Source organism: Eumetopias jubatus, unplaced genomic scaffold, assembly GCF_037043125.1.
Source record: "Eumetopias jubatus isolate StellerSeaLion01/CBP00866 unplaced genomic scaffold, mEumJub1_p1.0 scaffold_16, whole genome shotgun sequence".
In the NCBI taxonomy this organism is placed as follows: domain Eukaryota; kingdom Metazoa; phylum Chordata; class Mammalia; order Carnivora; family Otariidae; genus Eumetopias; species Eumetopias jubatus.
Window position 1 is genome coordinate 52,304,753 of NW_028274822.1, and position 6,409 is coordinate 52,311,161.

General features: G+C 37.7%; 1 pseudogene; it reads right to left on the bottom strand.

Annotated features, from left to right (window-relative positions):
• Positions 1–237: 237 nt before the first annotated feature.
• On the bottom strand, positions 238–455 carry LOC114200330 (U2 spliceosomal RNA; annotated as a pseudogene).
• Positions 456–6,409: the final 5,954 nt, after the last annotated feature.

Here is a 6,409-nt window from a genome sequence, read left to right on the forward strand (position 1 = left end):
ATGTGAGTGGAAGTGAAACTGTCAGTTCCCAGCTATAAGCATCACATGTATCTGTTTGCCCTTTGGAATTATGACATCCTCTATGAGAAGAAAAAGCCTCAAGTAACTACTGACCTTAGAACAAAAGATCTTTGGAGTAGACTTGAACTCAGCCCACAGCCTGGGACAGAACCACACTAGCTGACCAGCAGAGCAAGGAACAAGAAATAAATCATCGTTATGTTAAGCCAATGAAATTTAGGGTTTGTTCGTTATGCTGCATTACTACTATAGGAACCAGATTAATACACTGTGCTTGATGTATGTTCTCTAAATCTCTAGATTATAAACTGTTGCCTTTAGCCAGTGAAAACAGTGTAAGAAGGGCAGAATCTGGGGTGGCAGGGTGGCTCCGTCAGTTGAACTGATAAGAACAGATACTACACTTGATCTTAGCCAAAAGGCCAAGAAGCGATGGGGCTCAGTCAGTTGAGCATCTTGACTTCAGCTTGATTTCAGCTTAGGTCATGACCTCAGGGTTGTGGGATTGAGTCCCATATTGGGCTCTGTGCTCAGCAAGGAGTCTGCTTCCTCTCCCTCTCTCCTTCTCCCCCTCTTCCCACTCTCTTGCACTCTCTCTCTCTAAAAATAAATAAATACATCTTTAAAAAAATAAAAGAAGGGCAGAATCCTGTTTGAAAAGCACATTTTCAATCTAATAAAAGTTTTAGAAATATCTCAAAAAGAACTAGTCCATATTTTACAATTCACCAAGATTTTATGATTCTTTGGGTTGGTTACTGTTACTGCTGCTTACCAGGGTTGGTATTGATCATTCTCTTCTATTAGTTGAAGTGGCAGTTCTGTCTGTCATATTTCTCTTTATTGAATACATTTATTCATAATCATTATTACAGCCTTTTTAACATGGATGCTCAGCTCAAATGATACCCATAAACTTCAGTTACATTATATCTTCAAGGTTCAAGTCAGACTTTTAAGGATTTGTGAAAAGCCATAAAGAAAACGATTAGCATTAAACATATGTGATGTATAGTAATGAATTGAACACAAAAAATTGCCCATATTTTGAGGCAAAGAAGGTATAAAACTGACTAGCAGTAATTTGAGGTTAAAAAAAGTTTAAAATCCTAATCCCTGATGTTACTAAATCTGCATCTTTTTCCCTTTTTTATTTTTATTCCAAAACCAATACAGATTCAGATTCCATATAAATTTAGAACTCAGGTAGCTTGGGGATTAAAGAGCAGATGGGAAACTCAGAGTCCAAAATTCGAATCCTTATTCAGCCACTGATTTACTGTATGATACTTAAAATGTTCTTTCATCTCTACAATGGAGTTGATCTGGCAAAACATTCCAGTTAGCAATGTTTAAGCTATTTTGGAAACAACCTATTCAGAATGTTTTTAGCTATCTCAAAATAGTTGAAGACTTCTCTAAGTATTAAATATCAAGCTCAATTTAATTTATAACTTAAACACACACACACAAAACAGGAAAAAAAAACTGAATGGCTGTTTTGATTTGGTGTAGTAAATCTTAGTAGGAACAACCCAAATTTTAGAAACAGTCATGAATTTCCCCCAACTTCAAGGATGAATTATATTTGGTAAGCTACTCAAACTTTTCAAGCCTTGGTTTCTTCATCTGGAATACATGACAAAAGTACTGAAGGATTTTTGTGAAAATGGAAGTAGAAGAAGTATATGCACATCATATAAGAGCGGCAGCATAAATCAGAGCCCAACAAATGAAAACTACTATTTATTAATAGTGACTGAAATCACAGAGCAACAATAAGGTGTCCAAAATTTGAATGAAGCTTAGGTGTCCTAAGAAATGGAGCTACTTAAAGGGGTAAATAAATAGGCTCATGGGACTGACTGTTCTCACACAATTCTTGAGGTATCTTTGTGACAGTTGGGGAACAGGAGAGAAGACAGATGGGGGGCCTTATTTGAAACACCTGCTTAAACAATCAAGAAGAACAAAAATAAATAAAACACACAGGGTCTCCAATTCCAAATGCTTTACAAACATTAGTGGCATCACAAACCACTTACCAGGATATCTTTCCCTTCCAACAATCACTTCCTTATTCAACCATATGCTCCAAGCTCAGTTCTACCTGAGTCTCACTGCCAAACTGAAAGAACAGTAATCTTTCTCATAATACTAATAATCATAACCATCAATACTGAGCATTTACTCTGTACCATACTACATACCTGACATATCTTTAGATCTCCCAACCATGCTGAAGGGATGCTGGAATTCCAATTTTAAAATGAAGAAATGGGCCATCAGAAGGATGAAGTTTCCCCAGTTTCACACAGCAAACAAGAAACAAAGCAGGGATAAAAATCCAAGTTTTTCTGATTCCCAAGTTCATGATTGTTCCATGAAGCTTTGACTTTAATGGTAAAGACGCAGCATGTTAGAGTTTGGGGTTGGGAGGAAGCTGAGACCTTGTCTAATCCAAGCCTGCTTTTTATAGATGAGGAAATTGAATTCCAGATCAGAAGAACCAAGTGACTTATTCAAGTTCACCAAACAAGAAGAGGCAAAACCAAGGATAGAATTTTTTCCACATTATCCTTCAGTAAAATTCTACTATAAAGAAATATATTAGCAAGTCAAATCCTGCCGTTTCCATGACTCCCAGGTATCAGGACTCCCTAACCCCCCCATCTACACAGACACACATAAACACACCCCAAATGTGGAAATAATTGAACTCTGCTACCTCCAGGTTATGCCACTGAAACCCTGTGAAGAAAGCCAAAACTTGGCTATAAAATGTTTTATACAGTACTGCTATGAATATTTTTTGAAAAACTGAAATTACTTATTCAGTGGACTGTGACAAAATTTCAGGCAGTTACCAGTTTTTACAAACTCCTGCTTGGAAGACAGAAGGATGAGCTTAACGAGGTGCAAAGAGTCAATCTATACTTTTCATCTCAAATACATATTATTGTAAGGAAGCAGAGAGCCGAGTGGTGGCAGGTACATTGTTGAAGGGAAAAGATCCAGCTTTTACCAGTTTTTTTTTTTTTTTTAATCACACAGGAAGTCAGATTGCATGGGTTTCACTTAGTGTAATGATCCTGGTGACTGTTCCCATTCACAATCACCTCTTGCAGACTGAAGCATGGTTCTGACGTCATGCTGACTACTTTGATTTGCCAACATAACTCTAAGGTTGTGTTCTCAGGCAAGGAGCCAATATGAAGGGTTTTTTTCTTGGTTACCATACTGTTCTGGATACATCATTTTACAAAGTAACAACCAAGGTCAAAAGCATTGCCTCCATGCTGGGCCATAACAAAACACCTTTTGAAGGCTGCTTGAGTCTGACTTCATAACACTTCAATGTTGATATCCATGAGACACATTCTTCATTCTCCTGCTATGACCAATTCAACTTTTTCAGGAACTTTTGCACATGATGACTCCATTTCGTTTTGTTTTGTTTCATTTTAGTTGCTAGTTGCTATGGATTAAATGTTTGTGTATCTCCCTATATCCCTCCAAATTCATACGTTGAAGCCCTACCCTGCAATGTGATGGTATTTGGAGGTGGGGCCTTTGGGAGGTGGTAAGGTGGGACCCTCATGATGTGATTAATGCCCTTATAAAAGGAGGAAGAGACAGGAGACCTCACTCTGTCTCCCCATGAGCACCACTGAGAAAAGGCCATGTAAGGACAAAGCAAGAAAGCGGCCATCTGTACCAGGAAGAGAGCTCTCACCAGACACTGAATATGCCAGCACCTTGATCTTGGACTTCCTGCCTCCAGAACAGTGAGATGTAAATTTATGTTGTTTAAGCCACTCAGTCTGTGGTATTTTGTTATAGCAACCTGACCAGACAAAGATATTAGTCAAATATGCAAAAGACAGAATTAAAAAGGTTTCCAAATTCCAGATTGTTACTGAATATAATTTTTAAAGATTAGGAAATAATTTCCAGGTGTAAAGAGTTCCATGAAATACTTTAACCCTTCTGAGGATATGAGTGCCATTTATTCCATGAATAACAATGTGAGATTCTGAGAGTCTATGTGCCCTGGCATATGACAATGGTTAAACGATGCAGAGTGCAGAGGGAGTTCTGAACAGGTTCAGACAGTTTTTAGTTCACATGACAGTTCCAAGAAGGCTCAATTAACTAGGTTCTTTAAATGAAGGCTACAAAGGAAAAAGAGCAAGCCTTCTGCTTTTTTGAATGATATTTTGAAAGGCATTTTTCCCCAACAGAATAAGCACATCACCATGAATTCTAGACTCTGAGATCCAAACACTGAGCAAATTAAAACAAAGGAAACATGAAAAAGCAGCTCCAATGGTAAGGTCTTGATGCACCTTCAAACGAATTTGTTCTGAATAATACATCAAGTATCTAAGAACTCACATCTTAACCAATTTTTTTAAAAGATATATTGTAAAGTGCAAAGCATCAAGAAAAGCAGTGATGTTCCCCAACATTTCAAGAGGCTGATTATTAAAAAAATGTTTCAAAAATTTTTGGATGAGTGCAGAAGAGAATTCCTGAACTCTTGGTTGAGCATCACACAAACTTTCTTGCTTTCAGATCTCTGCAGTTCAAAGACATAAGCCTGTGCCAGGAGTACCATGGCTGAGATAGCTGCAGAGTGCCTCCCAGAGAATTATATCAAGTAGATAAAGGAAGGAACAAAGGCACAGTCAGTCGACAGACTACAAGCCCTAAAATATACACAAATGGCCCCAACAACCCCTTCTAAACAATGTTAAAGACATGTCCTGTATTGTAACTGTGGATATTTGGAAAGAGCTCTTTGTTGCTTGAAGGAAGATATTTTCTGGTCTTAAAAGAATCAAAAGCTCTTATGAATTCTAAATTGGAAAACGGTCACTCGGAATACAAAAAGCTAAAGGGACATTAGTCCATGATTTGACAGAGATTTATAAAGCTCCATAAAATGGCTTGGATATACAAGAATATATATGCTTAAGGAAATAAGCAATATCAAGTGAAATTATTTTTAACATTATAAGAAGATTTAATATCCAAAAAAGATATAGTAATAAGCAAGAGCCCCTTTGTAGGGTCCCTTCAGAAGATGTGCATCTTAAAAATTTTTTCTCAAGAAGTCCTTTACCTGTCAGCATACCCTCACTTCACAAAGTGCTCCTTATGTGGTCCTGGTCTCCTATTCTTTATTATAGTTGTCCAAGGGTAAAATTAGACCGTGAGCTCCTTCAGTGAACAGAATGGTTCTTAACAGCTCTCTCTTCCTAGTGCTAGGTGATGCCCTGGCACATAATATATGGTCAATTAACATTTGCTAAACCTTAAAAACTACTCCCCCACATGTCAAAGTTTGTGAAAAATATCAATAGATCCTTTGATTTTATTCTCACACTATCAAAGGTAATTACAAGTTGAGTCTACAGAGCTCATGAAATGGGTAATACCATGAAAGGGGCTAAGATTCCTTCTTAGGCACCTTTAATTTCTTCCCAAGAATGGTTCAATGCTCCAAAATATCTCTGTGTTGTTGACTTCAAGTGACTAATTAGGGGCAATTATACATGAGGACATCTGTGTACAGTAATTCCCAGAAACACAATTTTTATCACATTCTGTCCATGTGGTACTAAGTGCCTGGACAGAGCATAGCACAGATGACAATGATTCAGAGGTACCATGAAAACACGTCCCCGTGATACAGGTAATTTCCCAGGACCTCTATCAAATCACAATTCACAGATGCCCAAGCTGGCCACCTACCTCTTCAGGAAACGTTTGGTCCTTTCGGTTGCTGATATATGGAATATAGTGGAACATGACACATGACCAAAGCAAGGAAACAGATGCAAAGATTATATTTCTAACCTATAAACTGTCCAAACTTTCTCCTACTTCTCCTTATCCTCCTGGTTAGATAAAATAATAACTTCTAACATCCCTTTAGAACTGGAAATTTAGCAAGTACTCTAATCTATCCCATTTCATATGACCTTCACAACAATCTTGGGAGGTCAGCAGAATTATTTCCATTTCAAATGAAAAACGGATATCAGGGGAAGGAGAGGAATTAACCCAATGGCAAATTCTAATTGCAGAGCCAGTGTCCCTGTCACTACATCCTTTGTCGTCTCTGCAGTTGGTCTTTGGGCACCTCACTTGCTTCAGCCCGGCTACCTAGCCAAACCATTTGTTATTCAAAGGATGAAATAAGCACCCATGTATGGTCCCTGGAATGGGAAAATATAGTCAATGGGAGATGTATTAAAGAGTTAAAAAAAATCCTTGACACAGAAATAAAAATAACTATAGGAAAGCTCAGCAAATTCTCCAAAATAGTTACCAAATTAACGTCAACAAAAGAGATGCGCATAATTCAATTCTTCAACCA